The sequence below is a fragment of the Balaenoptera acutorostrata genome, chromosome 21 (assembly GCF_949987535.1).
Source record: "Balaenoptera acutorostrata chromosome 21, mBalAcu1.1, whole genome shotgun sequence".
Lineage (NCBI taxonomy): Eukaryota > Metazoa > Chordata > Mammalia > Artiodactyla > Balaenopteridae > Balaenoptera > Balaenoptera acutorostrata.
Window position 1 is genome coordinate 10,833,601 of NC_080084.1, and position 17,302 is coordinate 10,850,902.

Below are 17,302 nucleotides of genomic sequence, written 5' to 3' on the forward strand. Positions count from 1 at the left end.
TTGGATTCAGGATTTCCTTCAACTCTGCAGAATGTGCTTAGAATAAAGATTCGCAATTAGATGCTGCACACATTGGACTGAAGGGATAAGGGGCAGTATATAATGCCAACAATTTTATGAAAAGTGTATGCAGCCTGTATTTTACTCTGAATGGGATACACAGTTGGCCTGATTTTATTTTTTACTTCTATTATAAGCTGCCTCAAATCATGTTGGTAGAAGTAGAGGTGGTATAGATAAACAACCATCCATGGACAGCACAAAAGAGAAAGAAAATGTGGAGCAGAAAAAATAAATTTCATAAGTAGCTGTATTTTAAGGGGAAGGTCAGGCTTTGCATTAGGTAGTATTTATAAGATATTTGTGGAGTGCCTTTAAATGCCATGGAAATGTCAATGACAGTCACAGCGCTTGAAAACCATAGTGTCAGAATGAGCTAACTTAGTTATTTCAGTGCTTGGCTTTCACTTCTTTGTCAGAACAGGAATGCCTGTTGCTCAAGCCTGTGTCAGGCTCAGAGATCACAGTGCTCCCTGGGCCCAGGGTAGCACTGACAGCTTCCACTGACATGCTAGCCCAACAGGAAGGATGCACTTGGGTTCTCGGAATTTACAATAAGTATGGCTAAATATTTAGGAATCTAATGTTTTGGGTTTCTTTTGCTTTTTCTGCCAATTATTGAAAAAGGAAGATAGAAATGTCTATTTTATGTAAAGTCACCATATTATTTATTTATTTATTTATTTTAATAGATCTTTATTGGAATATAATTGCTTCATGATACTGTGTTAGTTTCTGTTGTACAACAAAGTGAATCAGCCATATGCATACACATGTCCCCATATCCTCTCCCGCTTGAGCCTCCCTCCCACCCTCCCTATCCCACCCCTCTAGGTCATCGCAAAGCACTGAGCTGATCTCCCTGTGCTGTGCTGCTGCTTCTCACTAGCTAACTATTTTACATTCGGTAGTGTACACATGTCAATGTTACTCTCACTTCGCCCCAGCTTCCCCCTCGCACCCCGTGTCCTCAAGTCCATCCTCTATGTCTACACCTTTATTCCTGCCCTGTACCATTTTTTCATCAGTACCATTTTTTTTTTTTAGATTCCATATACATGTGTTAGCATACGGTATTTGTTCTTCTCTTTCTGACTCACTTCACTCTGTGTGACAGACTCTAGGTCCATCCACCTCACTACAAATAACGCAATTTCGTTTTTTGTTATGGCTGCGTAATATTCCATTGTATATATGTGCCACATCTTCTTTATCCATTCATCTGTCAATGGACATTTAGGTTGGTTCCATGTCCTGGCTACTGTAAATAGTGCTGCAATGAACATTGTGGTACATGTCTTTCTTTGAATTACGGTTTTCTCAGGGTATATGTCCAGTAGTGGGATTGCTGGGTCATATGGTAGTTTTTTGTTGTTGTTGTTTTTTGTTTTATTTTTTTGGCTGCATTGGGTCTTCGTTGCTGCGTGCGGGCTTTCTCTAGTTGCGGGGAGTGGGGGCTACTCTTCATTGGGGTGCACAGGCTTCTCATTGAGGTGGCTTCTCTTGTTGAGGAACACGTGCTCTAGGCGCGCGGGCTTCAGTAGTTGTGGCTCCTGGGCTCTAGAGTGCAGGATCAATAGTTGTGGCACACGGGCTTTGTTGCTCCATGGCATGTGGGATCTTCCTGGACCAGGGATGGAACCTGTGTCCCCTGTATTGGCAGGGGAGTCTTAACCACTTTGCCACCAGGGAAGTCCCTATTTTTAGTTTTTTAAGGAAACTCCATACTGTTTTCCATAGTGTTTGTATCAGTTCACATTCCCACCAACAGTGCAGGAGGGTTCCCTTTTCACCATACCCTTTCCAGCATTTATTGTTTCTAGATTTTTTGATAATGGCCATTCTGACCTGTGTGAGGTGATACCTCATTGCAGTTTTGATTTACGTTTCTCTAATGATTAGTGATGTTGACCATCTTTTCATGTGCCTCTTGGCCATCTGTATGTCTTCCTTGGTGAAATGTCTATTTAGGTCTGCTGCCCACTTTTTAACTGGATTGTTTGTATTTTTGATATTGAGTTCCATGAGCTGTTTGTATATTTTGGAGATTAATCCTTTTCCTGTTGTTTCATTTGTAAATTTTTTCTCCCATTCTGAGGGTTGTCGTTTTGTCTTGTTTATGGTTTCCTTTGCTGTGCAAAAAGCTTTTAAGTTCCATTTGTTTATTTTTGTTTTTATTTCCGTGACTCTAGGAGGTGGGTCAAAAAAGATCTTGCTGTGGATTATGCCATAGAGTGTTTTTCCTATGTTTTCCTCTAAGAGTTTTATGGTATCTGGTCTTACATAGAAGTCTTTAATCCATTTGGAGTTTGTTTTTGTGTATGGTGTTAGGTAGTGTTCTAATTTCATTCTTTTACATGTAGCTGTCCAGTTTTCCCAGCACCACTTATTGAAGAGGGTGTCTTTTCTTCATTATATATTCTTGCCTCCTTTGTCATAAATTAGGTGGCCATATGTGCGTGGGTTTATCTCTGGGTATTCTATCCTGTACCATTGATCTATATTTCTGTTTTTGTACCACTACCATACTGTCTTCATTACTGTAGCTTTGTGGTATAGTTTGAAGTCAGGGAGCCTGATCCCTCCAACTCTGTTTTTCTTTCTCAAGATTGCTCTGGCTATTCGGGGTCTTCTGTGTTTCCATGCGAATTGTAAAATTTTTTGTTCTAATTCTGTGAAGAATGCCATTGGTAGTTTGATAGGGATTGCACTGAATCTGTAGATTGCTTTGGGTAGTATAGTCATTTTCACAATATTGATTCCTCCAATCCAAGAACATGGTATATTTCTCCATCTGTTTATGTCATCCTTGATTTCTTTCATCAGTGTCTTGTAGTTTTCTGAGTACCAGTCTTTTGCCTCCTTAGGCAGGTTTATTCCTAGGTATTTTATTATTTTTGTTGCAATGGTAAATGGGAGTGTTTCCTTAATTTCTCCTTCTGATTTTTCATTGTAGGTGTATAGGAATGCCAGAGATTTCTGTGCATTAATTTTGTATCCTGCAACCTTACCAAATTCACTGATTAGTTCTAGTAGTTTTCTGGTGGCATCTTTAGTATTTTCTATGTATAGTATCATGTCATCTGCAAACAGTGACAGTTTTACAGCTTCTTTTCCCATTTGTATCCCTTTTATGTCTTTTTCTTCTCTGATTGCTGTGGCTAGGACTTCCAAAACTATGTTGAATAAGAGTGGTGAGAGTGGACATCCTTGTCTTGTTCCTGATCTTAGTGGAAATGCTCTCAGTTTTTCACTGTTGAGAATGATGTTGGCTGTGGGTTTGTCATATATGGCCTTTATTATGTTGAGGTAGGTTCCCTCTATGCCCGCATTCTGGGGAGTTATCATAAATGGGTGTTGAATTTTGTCAAAAGCTTTTTCTGCATCTATTGAGATGATCATATGGCTTTTATTCCTTAATTTGTTAATGTAGTGTATCACATTGATTGATTTGCATATATTGAAGAATCCTTGCATCCCTGGGATAAATCCCACTTGATCATGGTGTATGATCCTTTTTATGTGCTATTGGATTCTGTTTGCTAGTATTTTGTTGAGGACTTTTGCATCTATGTTCATCAGTGATATTGACCTGTAGTTTTCTTTTTCTGTGATATCTTTTTCTGGTTTTGGTATCAGGGTGATGGTGGCTTCATAGAATGTATTTGGGAGTGTTTCTCCCTCTGCAATTTTTTGGAAGAGTTTGAAAAGGATCGGTGTTAGCTCTTTTCTAAACGTTTGATAGAATTCGCATGTAAAGCCATCTGGTCCTGGACTTTTGTTTGTTGGAAGATTTTAAATTATGGTTTCAATTTCATTACTTGTGATAGGTCTGTTTACATTTTCTAATTCTTCCTGGTTCAGTCTTGGAAAATTGTACCTGTCTGAGAATTTGTCCATTTCTTCATGGTTGCCCATTTTATTGGCATATAGTTGTTTTTAGTAGTCTCTTATCATCCTTTGCATTTCTGCAGTGTCACTCCTTTTTCATTTCGAATTTTATTGATTTGCGTCCTCTCCCTTTTTTCTTGATGAGTCTGGCAAAGGGTTTATCAATTTTGTTTATCTTCTCAAAGAACCAGCTTTTAGTTTTATTGATCTTTGCTATTTTCTTCATTTCTATTTCATTTATTTTTGCTCTGATCTTTATGATTTCTTTCCTTCTACTGACTTTGGGTTTTCTTTGTTCTTCTTTCTCTAGTTGTTTTAAGTGTGGGTTAGATTGTTTATTTGAGATTTTTCTTGTTTCTTGAGGTGAGACTGAATTGCTAGAAACTTCCCTCTCAGAACTGCTTTTGCTGCGTCCCATAGGTTTTGGGTCATCATGTTTTCGTTGTCATTTGTTTCTATGTATTTTTTTATTTCTTCTTTGATTTCTTCAGTGATCTTCGTTATTTAGTAGCACACTGTTTAGCCTCCATATATTTGTGTTTTTTACAGTTTTTTTCCTGTAATTGATTTCTGATCTCATAGCGTTGTGATCAGAAAAGATGCTTGATACGATTTCAATATTCTTAAATTTTCTGAGGCTTCATTTGTGACCCTAGATGTAATCTATCCTGGAGAATGTTCCATGTGCACTTCAGAAGCAAGTGTATTCTGCCTTGTGTTTCCTTATTTATTTTCTGTTTGGATGATCTGTCCAATGGGGTAAGTGGAGTGTTAAAGCCCCCTACTATTATTGTGTTACTGTCGATTTCTCCTTTCATGGTTGTTAGCATTTGCCTTATGCATTGAGGTGCTCCTATGTTGGGTGCATAAACATCTATAATTGCTATATCTTCTTCCTGGATTTATCCTTTGATCATTATGTAATGTCCCTCCTTATTTCTTGTAACAGTCTTTATTTTAAAGTCTATTTTATCTGATACGAGTATTGCTGCTCCAGCTTTCTTTTGATTTCCATTTGTGTGGAATATCTTTTTCCATACTTTCACTTTCAGTCCATATGTGTCCCTAGGTGTGAAATGGGTCTCTTGTAGACAGCATATATATGGGTCTTGTTTTAGTATCCATTCAGCCAGTCTGTGTCTTTTGGTTGGGGCATGTAATTCATTTACATGCAAGGTTGCTATTGATATGTATGTTCCTATTACCATTTTCTTAATTGTTTTAGGTTTGTTTTTGTGGGTCTTTTTCTTCTCTTGTGTTTCCCACTTAAAGAAGTTTCTTTAGCATTTGTTGTAAAGCTGGTTTGGTGATGCTGAATTCTCTTAGCTTTTGTTTGTCTGAAAATCTTTTGATTTCTCTGTCAAATCTGAATGAGATCCTTGCTAGGTAGAGTAATCGTCGTTGTAGGTTTTCCTCTTTCAGCACTTTCAGTATATCCTGCCACTCCCTTCTAGCCTGCAGAGTTTCTGCTGAAAAATCAGCTGATAACCTCATGGGGATTCCTTTGTATGTTATTTTTTTTTTCCCTTGCTGCTTTTAATATTTTTTCTTTGAATTTAATTTTTGTTAGTTTGATTAATATGTGTCTTGGTGTGTTTTTCCTAGGGTTTATCCCGTATGGGACTCTCTGTGCTTCCTGGACTTGGGTGACTATTTCCTTTCCCATGTTAGGGAAGTTTTTGACTATAATCTCTTCAAATATTTTCTCAGACCCTTCTTTTTCTCTTCTTCTGGAACCCCTGTAATTCAAATGTTGGTGTGTTTAGCGTTGTCCCAGAGGTCTCTGAGATTGTCTTCAATTCTTTTCATTCTTTTTTCTTTATTCTGCTCCTCAGCAGTTATTTCCACTATTTTGTCTTCCAGCTCACTTATTCGTTTTTCTGCCTCCGTTATTCTGTTATTGATTCCTTCTAGTGTATTTTTCATTTCAGTTACTGTGTTGTTCATCTCTGTTTTTTGTTCTTTACTTCTTCTAGATCTTTGTTAAACATTTCTTGTATTTTCTCAATCTGTGCCTCCATTCCATTTCCGAGATTCTGGATCATCCTTACTATCATTAGTCTGAATTCTTTTTCAGGTAGATTGCCTATTCCCTCTTCATTTATTTGGTATTGTAGGTTTTCACCTCACTCCTTCATCTGTGACATATTTTTTTGCTGTCTCATTTTTCTTTTTTTTCTTATGAGTGGGATTGTGTCCCTGTCTTACTGGTTGTTTGGCCTGAGGCTTCCAACACTGGAGTTTGTAGGCTGCTGGGTAGAGCTGGGTCTTGGTGCTGAGATGAGGATCTCCGTGAGACCTCACTCCAATGAATATTCCTTGGGGTCTGCGGTTCTCTGTTGATCCAGTGGTTCAGATTCAGAGCTCCCACAGCAGGAGCTTTGGCCCAACCCCTGGCTCATGAACCAAGATCCCGCAAGCCACGTGGGGTGGCCCAAAAAAAACCCAAAAAAACAATAACAAAGTAAAAAAATAAAATTGGACAAGGAAACTAACAGATATGTTAGAAAGAATATAAAAATAAAAATATAGATGACTCAACGACCAGAAGGTACATCAGTACCACAACTGTAAAACAGAGGAGGAGGGAAAGAGAAAAGGTCTTGGCTGTGGAGGGCAGGGCCCAAGCAAGGACGAGGTTTGGGTGGTGTGTGGGGCCTATGCTCAGGACCCACAGGGCTAGAAAAGGCCCTGGGGGCTGTGGGGGGTGGGGCTTAGGCTCAAGGAACAGAAGGGGCCTAAGAGGGCAGGGCCCCCTGGTCTCAGAGGGCGGGGGAACTCACCAAGGAGCCCAGCAGGCTTCCTGGGCTCAAGTGGCATCTCCTGATCTCCCCGGCCTGCCTCTCCTGATCTCCCCGGCCTCCCTCCTATGCCCCAAAGGACGCACGTGGCTGGGAGGGGGCTTTGGAGTGGGGATACTAGCCTGGGAGCTCAGCAGGCTCCCTGGCCCAAGTAGGCCAGGCGATCACCCTCTGCTCCTCTCCCACTCTTCCTGGAGGGTCCCGCTTACCTATCCTGATCTCCCTGGCCTCAGTGGCGCCGATCCTGTCTGGCCGCCACTTCTCCTCTCCCCCTCAGTCCCCCTACAAACTACCAGTTCACTTGGGGGTTCCTCCCATCTCCTTGGGTGTCAGGGTCCCCCACCAGCGGCCGGAACACCCTAGTTGTGGGGAAATGCTAACTCGGCATCTTCCCACACCACCATCTTGACTCCTCCCTCTCCATATTATTTAAATGGATTACTTGTCTGAGTTGCCTTGCAAATAAATTGCAGGAATGATCACTCTCTCTGCTTTGAGACAGATTTCTTCATAAAGAGTGCTGACAAGAATAACAGGATCACGTCACCCCCCAGTCCATTCTCAGTTCATTATACTTGGTCTTTTATCTCTTCTACCTGTCTTGGAGATTCTCAGCAGAGGAGAGAAGTCTCCTAAGATGGTGTCAGTAAGCATCACATGGAGGAACAGGGGGTGAGTCAGCTCTGGACTCCCCAAAGAACACCAAAAAATATACTGATGAAGCAAAACTTAGTTGATTTGACCCACTGCAGTAAGGGAGGATACAGCCCTGACAGCACCTTAGCAGTGTCTTAGAAGAGGGAGTTCAGGGGAAGATATTTGAAGGGTGTTGTCATTTAAGGCAGATCTTTCAAGGCAAGGAGCTGACTGGATTCACATAAGTGTTTTTTCGCTTTTTTTTTTTCTTTACATGATGCTTCAAGATTGGTGAACAGACACCTTGAGGCATTGGTCTTAAAGCCAATCTTGATAAGGAAATTCTTTGTTTGATAAGTGAGCTGTTTGCCCAAGGGAACAATTTATTTATCCTGATAGAAGAGCTATTTACCCAGATGAGCAAACTGTTTGTTCCCATAAATTGATCTGTGGAAATTCCCTGAAGCAAACAGTGAAATTTTTTATTGCTTTATAGCCTAATCTTTCTGAGCAAGAGTTAAGTCAGGTTGACATAGGTGGCCTCCGTTTAGTTCTATAGTTATGTGGATTCAGGAGAATCTCTATTCTTAAAGGTTTTATCCTAAAACATGATACAGATTTACAGGCTAAGGTCATTCCTGTTTCCCCACTCTTGGGAGTTCAAACTTATTCATTCCATCTCCAAATATCTTCTCCTGAATGACAGTGTCTAAAGCTTACCGTTGTTTGGGGAACTTTGTTGGCCCCTGCTCTTGTCTGGTCACATTCAAGTATATGCCTAAGTTTGTTTTATTGTCTGTACTTGCCCAGCTTTCAATCATACTGAAGGTCTCTTAAAGAATTGAAAATTGAAGGAAAAATATTTTGTCTCCTTGGAATTGGAAATATGGACCCAGGATACTCTACATTCTGCTTTCCTAGATGAAAGGCTTTCAGTGAGATGCTAAACACAATTGATTAGAACAAGAAGGGGCAGTAAAAGTTGACAAAGACATGTCTACTGCACTGAATCCTTTACCTAATCCCTATACCAGGTGCCCAGTTTCAAGAAATCAGAGAACAAATCGGAAACTTGGATGTTTCTGTTTTTGGAACCTGATTCTGCTCATGGATACCTGATGATTTGTGTAGCTTTGTTTTGGCTCTCCCATAGGGGCTGGTCATCTCTGTAATGCAATTTAAGTGTTGACCCTTGAATAGTATCAAATCCATCTAGAAACAAAACCCTTTACCAGACCAGAATTTTCATGCGACCACTGTGCAGAGATTTCTGGTCTTAAGATTAGATTCCTTAATACCAATAACAGTCAAAATTAGGCCTGAGTTTGCCATGAGGATTTGTTCTGTGATTAGAAATGATGGTGTCCTCACCTGTTCTCCTGGAGACCACTGACATCTTTGTTCTCTACATGTTGCTATGGATTCTGAATTACTTTCCTTACTTCATCAGCCTACAATAACGTCCTAACGTGGCTCTTGAGCCTGGGTCCATACTATCCTTTGGCAGCCAGGTCATTGGAAAGACTACCATGTTCTGTGTGTATATGCTACTGAGACTGTCTTAATGTTCAAGACCAAATCACACCATTTGAACTGGATACAAAGTTGATCAGGGAGCTGCTCTTCTGCTTCCATTCCCCCAGTCTACTTTGAATATTATTTTCTATTTAATTAAGCTTCTTATCTTGATTCCCATTTTTGCTGAGTCCATCTTGGTTTTTTCTTCTTTTTTCTTTTTAGCTTTTTGTTTTTTTCAATTTCAGAATGCCAAACCAGGTTCTGACCCAGCCCATATACAGAGGCCACTTGTAGCAGCTGTCACCAAGATCTGTGTCCTACAGTCATGCAGAGAAGACTGCCTGTCTCTACACCATGGCAAAGTAACCAAGCCACCACCCTAAATGCTTAAAGCACCCAGCTTCTGCTTCTACATGGAGAGAAATCAGATACTACCATAGGGTCTAGACCAAGTCAACATGGGAGTCTTAAGGAAAGAAATTACAATCTGAATTTCTTTACTGGACTTCCCCCTTTAATGGCATTTTGTTTATTTGTTTGTTTTGTTTTGTTGGTCACCAGCACCTCCTAACGACTCCTGGAGTGTTAAAACTGGTGCTTGCCCTCCCGCTATAGAAGTGAAGGTGGTTCTTCAAGATTTCTTGCCCAAATGCTCCCTCTCAAGGCTCCTTCACTCAAGATGTGGCTCATCAGACTTTCATTTGCGACTGATTTCTCAGGGGAAGGATGGAAGTCTCAGAGCTTATTCAAGCTACTGGGGAAATTATGTTCCTGCTAGTAGCACCACCTGAAGCCACCTTGTTCCTGTCTCTTTCAAGCTTGATTCTGGGGCCCCCTTTCAACCTCATGTACCCTGTCTATGGATTCCCCTTTTTTAGAAAATTAGCTAGAGTCTCTTTCTCTCACCTGCAAGTAAATCACCTTCTCAACTTTTGTTGCTTTCAAGAGGCTGTGTATTACAAAGTTATATTTTGGTGCAATCCAGTTGATCACAGCCAGGCTGGCCCATGTTCTGCCCTGGTTAATTGCAACAGAACACACAGTCACAGTTTCTTACACAAAGCTCTATAGGAAGGAGCACACTTAAAGAAAAATATTTTCTCTTAAACTGTATACTATCTCTGGCTTCCTTCTGAGCACAGGGACAAATGACTTCCTCTTCTCATATGATGAGCCAAGTTTGCAATGAGACCATTTCAAAAGGCAGTGACTCACTATCAATTTTGGCTTGAAGATAGCTGTTCAGAGACCAGGTCCTTTTTGAAGTTTATGTTCCTGACTCTGTGTGTGTGTGTTTGTGTGTGTGTGTGTGTATGTGTGTGTGTGTGAGAGAGAGAGCGAGAGGACCCCGCCACATGGAAGCACAGACTACATCCTTCTCCCAAGGGAGTGCTGCTTTGTTGCACTTTCATTTACTTCCAAACTGGTTTTAAAATCTTCTGGCTTTCTTATCTAGTCATTCCTTTGCAGTAACAATCAAATGGCAATCTGAACAGTACTGAGGTGAAGATTTCCAAAGAGCCTTGCATTTGAGATTCCCCATGTGAAGGGCAATGGCCTTTGTGGCCAGGGCAAGTCTATTTGTGTCCACCGGCTCCTATTTACCACTCCCTTTCCTCCTGGATGTTTTAATCAGGTGGTATCCTATTAATGTGAATAGCAGAGGCTGTTTTACAGAGAAAAAGAAATCATAAAAGCTTAGCAGTGGGAAGGGTTCCCATTTATTCTTTGTCATAATAATGGCAGTGATAAAGCATACATGTGGACTGGTGTTGAATCAATAATATACTTACATGAAGCATCACAATGTATGACACATACATACATATGTAAACTAAACATGTGGGCCTTACAACATCCTTATGAGATAATTATGCATGTTATTGATATTATTAACCCCAGTTGAGAAATAAATAAACTTGATGTCCCCAGAGTTTAAGTCACTTACCTCAGTCACAAGTTAGTAAATGATGGAGGGAGGTCTCTAGACCCTTGCTAACTAAAGGATGCCTGTGAACCGCAGACTCTCGGACCCCTACCCAACAGCTGCTGAATCAGTCTGTATTTTTACAAGACCCCCAGGTGATTCTCTTGCACAACAAAGTGTAAGGAGCACTGCTTCAGATCAAGTCTCTGTTACATGTCACGGAAGGTTTAGTGATTTTTACCAGAAGCCACCTCCTTCTTTCTTAATGCTTCTCAACAAGATCATTTTGTAAGAGGCTGGCCAACAGAGTGAAGAATCACAAAGTTTGGGGCCTCGGTTTATCCCCAGCTTTATCCTCAGCTTATTCTCCAGTCCGAGAGATCATCTCTTCCCTTTTCCATCATTATCACTACTGGAAAACAAAAGTAAGCATAGCTGCAAAGGGGCAGAAAACAGGAAAGGAAAAGAAAGGATGCTCAGTCAATTGTTTCCTGTTCCTTCTAATTTGAAGAGCTGCTCCAAAAGCACAAACCATTAGGACTGAATTTTGAGGAGACCAAGGAGAGCTACAGATGGAGTTATTTTGCTGTCTGTTGCTAATGTCATCTACCAGGTACATAGACATGATTTTCCTTCATGTGTCTCAGGGCCCTAGTACATTCTGTTGTCAAATTTCCACAATGAAAAATAACATGGTTTAAGAATACAAAACTTATATCTCTCCCTGGGAGATCCAGGCTAGCAGTACCATATATTCATTCCAGGCCTCTACAAAGATATACTGGCCCAGGAACCCGGAAGCTGAATTCTGTCCTGCCCAGTCCTTGCCCAGCCCACCTGCCTGCTCGCGTTGAGCTTCAGAAGGTTTACCTATCACCCCAAAACCAAAGAAAAGTAAACTGGGATGATGTGTCAGTTGCTCTTGTTCTGGTCACACTTATGGCTTGCTTGAAATTAACCAATGTCTGACCCATAATCTGATTGCTGAAGCTCAGAGTGCTGCAATGGTTTTAAAGTTTGGCAATCTACACATTCCCACCCACGCCAAGCAACATCTACTTACTAAGTCTTCTGGCTTTCCCACATTTTACCCTATTTCTAGATATTTCATTCTTCCAATAGATCTTCTTTGCCTGATACGTATTTTTCATTTTAAATCAAAATATTGTTGTTGTTGTTTTCTTTGTTTCTATTATATTCCAGGAAGTTAAAAGGCATAGTGCTCAAATTTTGTAGGATACAAAAGAGCTGAACGGCTGGAAATTGGGTCAAGGGAACATGTTTCTTTAGTATATATCTCAAAACCTTTTTCCCAAAAGGAAATAACGTCTAGGTAACAAATACAGACATTTTCAAAATTCTTCCTGTAGCTTTTTCTATAAGCTCGTGTCACCTTACTGACCATATGAAAATCAGTTTGGGAGGACACATATGATTCTGAGAATTATCTCCAGTGAAAATATGGATCTAACAGGCTAGAGACCAGAAGAAAAAGACTTTATCATGGATGGGAGAATTTAAAAAAGTTAAACACTTTCAAATTGGAGGAAAGATCCTCTTTGCAGACTTGCACTTTTTTTTATAGAGTGTCACATTGTTTACTATGGGGTACGCTTTCAGCCAACTGGTATTTACAAAGCACCACTAATGGGCCAGAGACTCTGCTGGCCACTAGGAAAAGAGAAAGCAAGGAAAGCAAGGTTCCTGCTCTCTTGGCTCTTACTTTCTAGTGGTCATTGGTTATTATGATGGCAGAGGAGGGGAGTGACCTGGGAGAAAAATAAGAATGATGTTTGCAAATGGAAAGGGATATGGGTGATACTAATTTTTGTAAGTACATTCATGGGAGCTTGTTGAGTCAGTCAGTTTCCCTGTTCTCAAGATGCCAGCACGTACCATGATGTCAAAAAGCTTTAAGAGATGCTGCAAGCCAGAATTTCCGTCTTCCCTTTCCTGCTAGTGATCACATGGATGTCACAACTACTGAAAGAGTGCCAGTCCCAGAAAACAATTTCATCTAATTACTAAAACCTAGGTTCTTCAAAGCAAAATATCAGGGAGCACTGAACAACAAGCTTCTAGAGTTCATGTTTTGCCCACCAAATTCATTCTCCCCAGGTATCCTCTTTAAGTGGAATGGGTTCTCGCATTTATTCTGCCTTCCATAGAGTAAGCTGTACTAGCAGGCAACCACAATGGCTGTCATCTGTCAGCATTTATTACCTACCATTAAAGCTAAAGGGAATGTTAATGAAAAATATTACAGCACGCTTTGTAAAATTTACAAGCTGTTTTAATATCACCTCCTGCCAAGCTGAATACAGAGATTTGCCTAATCATAAAATGTTACGTCTCACATCTTCTCCCCTAGCCTCGTTTCCAGATACCCAGCATCCATACAACTTGCAGTAAGAAAGCCTACATTCAGTTACTCAATGCAGAATTCAGTCACATTTTACCAGAGGTTATTCTGCAAGAGTCTTTTGTGTTTTGTCTTTCCATGTTCTAAAAAGAGCGTGGATTGAAGGTTGCAGATCATTCTCCTCGAGTCGATTGCTTTACGTGGACTCAGAGCCTCATTGCCCCGTCTGACGTGGCTTTAGAGAAGCTGAAACAATGCTCTTCAATAAATAGGCTTTGTCTGCCCAGGCTGGCAGCAACTGCTTCCGAAAGAGTACACAGGCAATATGCTACTGCGTATTCCCCATGGGCACTTAACACTCTTGCACACAGCTTCCAAATCTGTCATCTTTCTAATCTGCTCTTGCCAAATTCCTATTCTCCCTGGCCTGGGACATAGGACATACGCTTCTCCTCCAGTCTCTGGGGTCCATGATCACTCAAGCCTTATGAATGTTCACTTTCAAGAGGGAGAATGCTGTGAGACTAATTCCCCATGGTTTAAAAAGTGAATCACATCTCAGCGCCCACAAAGGCATGTGGTTCCAGGGCAAAAAAAAAAAAAAAAAAAAGACGAAGTATCCTGGGTGAGCTTATAATCAATAAATTGTAGATTCTGCAATCTTTCTGAGCTTTTGGACATCTTAGTATCTCTCCACTGTGACTGTCTTTGGAATGATCTGAACCATCGTGATACTGAGGACAGAGACCCAGTGAGGTTAGGTGGCCTGCCTGGGTACACACAGCTAGTGTCCACGCTGGGATCAGAGTGCGTGCTTCCTGCTCTCCACTGGACCAACTTGATCTGAGTTGTTAAGAAAAGATTTCAGAGAGGAGGAGACTTTTGAGCTAGGTCTTGAGGGTAAATATCTATGTATCATGACAAGGAAAATCTGAGGAAAAGTAAAACCACATACGTGAAGGCAGATGTGCTAAAAGGTGGCTTTCCAAGAACCTCAAGAAGCTCAGAAATGTAAAACATGGAGTGCATGAAAGAGGATGGCCATGAAAGGGACTGCAGAAGTCTTTGGGGTTAGAGATGGAAGGACAGCCAAGTGCCACTAAGGAGTTTCTATTTATTTCATGGGTTATAAGGACTTACTGACATCTGTATATGTCCCAAGATTCAGTCCCTCAGCACTCTTAAAGTGAAAGGTATAAACATTTACCAAAAATAATGAGCAAATACAGTGACTGTTTCTCACTGTTTTTAATTTGATGCCTTTACCAGATATCATAATGACTTAACTCAATAATTTGTTTGTTTCTTTGGAAGCTCCCTACATACACACAACACGTGTGCATGCACGCACAGGTTCTAATGAAGAAAATTTTTATCTGGAAATATTTTATCAATGACATTTTTTCAGGATAGGTTTCTGTCATATGCCTTGAGGCAACTAGTCAATAATTAAGAAGAAATTGAACATTTTAAACTCTGCTCTTAAATATCACTCTGTTGCCAAGAGCGGCATTTTGGGTGAACTGAGAACATTTGGGTTGGCTCGGACCAAGTTTTGCGAGAGGGTAGTTAATCCCAGATCCACCCCATTACCTGAGCATAGCTTCAATTGCCTTATGTAGTAAACACCTGCTGTCTCCTCACTGGGGGCAGCGGTAGGTGCCCAGGAATGTAGGCATGTCAGGAATGACCCTCCTTATAAAGACTTTCATCCTACCCCTTTTTCAGGAGACAGTGGGTAAGCTCCCTGGCTAGGTTGAGCAAGGCCCTATGACTTCCAGCAGATTGAGGGCTAAATGGGTGAGGCCAGTTCTTGAACTAGACCCTGGCACCCTACAAGGGGCAGAAACAGGTAAATGCCCCCAATAGGTGAGTCTGATTTGAAAAACATATATTTAAGTTAAGTTCAGACAGCCATTCCAAAGGAAGGAATGTCTTTCAGATAAATCCAGAGACTGGAGGAAAAACAGTGATTCTTACAGATAGGATTACTGTCAGCAAAGTCTGTGAACAGGAAGCAGGTACCAAGTCACTAGGCTAGGGTCTCGACTGGGCTCTAGTTGTACAGGGGTAACTGGGAAGAAGACGGCAGGTCCTCAGTCTGAAGGCAACTGAGGCAAGAGGACAATCAGAAGTGTGTACCATGGACAGAAATCTCTTGCATTCCTATACACTAATGATGAAAAATCTGAAAGAGAAATCAAGGAAACACTCCCATTTACCATTGCAACAAAAAGAATAAAATACCTAGGAATAAACCTACCTAAGGAGACAAAAGACCTGTATGCAGAAAACTATAAGACACTGATGAAAGAAATTAAAGATGATACAAATAGATAGAGAGATATACCATGTTCTTGGATTGGAAGAATCAACATTGTGAAAATGACTCTACTACCCAAAGCAATCTACAGATTCAATGCAATCCCTATCAAACTACCACTGGCATTTTCCACAGAACTAGAACAAAAAAATTCACAATTTGTATGGAAACACAAAAGACCTCGAATAGCCAAAGCAATCTTGAGAAAGAAAAACGGAGCTGGAGGAATCAGGCTCCCTGACTTCAGACTATACTACAAAGCTACAGTAATCAAGGCAGTATGTTACTGGCATAGAAACAGAAATATAGATCAATGGAACACGATAGAAAGCCGAGATAAACCCACGCACATATGGTCACCTTATTTTTGATAAAGGAGGCAAGAATATACAATGGAGAAAAAAGACAGCCTCTTCAATAAGTGGTGCTGGGAAAACTGGACAGCAACATGTAAAAGAATGAAATCAGAACATTCCCTAACACAGAAATAAACTCAAAATGGATTAAAGACCTAAATGTAAGGCCAGACACTGTAACACTCTTAGAGGAAAACACAGGCAGAACACTCTATGACATAAATCACAGCAAGATCCTTTTTGACCCACCTCCTAGCGAAATGGAAATTAAAACAAAAATAAACAAATGGGACCTAATGAAACTTAAAAGCTTTTGCACAGCAAAGGAAACCATAAACAAGATGAAAAGACAACACTCAGAATGGGAGAAAATATTTGCAAACGAAGCAACTGACAAAGGACTAATCTCCAAAATTTACAAGCAGCTCATGCAGCTCAATACCAAAAAAACAAACAAACAACCCAATCCAAAAATGGGCAGAAGACCTAAATAGACATTTCTCCAAAGAAGATATACAGATTGCCAACAGACACATGAAAGGGTGCTCAAAATCACTAATCATTAGAGAAATGCAAATCAAAACTACAGTGAGGTATCACTTCACACCAGTCAGAATGGTCATCATCAAAAAATCTACAAACAATAAATGCTGGAGAGGCTGTGGAGAAAGGGAACCCTCTTGCACTGTTGGTGGGAAGTAAATTGATACAGCCACTATGGAGAACAGTATGGAGGTTCCTTAAAAAAATGAAAATAGAACTACCATACGACCCAACAATCTCACTATTGGGCATATTACCCTGAGAAAACCATAATTCAAAAAGAGTCATGTACCCCAATGTTCATTGCAGCTCTATTTACAATAGCCAGGACATGGAAGCAACCTAAGTGTCCGTCAACAGATGAATGGATAAAGAAGATGTGGCACATACATACAATGGAATATTACTCAGCCATAACAAAAAATGAAATTGAGTTATTTGTAGTGAGGTGGATGGACCTAGAGTCTGTCATACAGAGTGAAGTAAGTCAGAAAGAGTGAAACAAATACCATATGCTAACACATATATATGGAATCTTAAAAAAAAAAAAAAAGGTTCTGAAGAACCTAGGGACAGGACAGGAATAAAGTTGCAGACGTAGAGAATGGACTTGAGGACACGGGGAGGGGGAAGGGTAAGCTGGGACGAAGTGAGAGAGTGGCATGGACATATATACACTACCAAATGCAAAACAGATAGCTAGTGGGAAGCAGCCACATAGCACAGGGAGATCGCTCGGTGCTTTGTGACCACCTAGAGGGGTGGGATAGGGAGGGTGGGAGGGAGACACAAGAGGGAGAGGATATGGGGATATATGTATATGTATAGCTGATACACTTTGTTATACAGCAGAAACTAACACACCACTGTAAAACAATTATACTC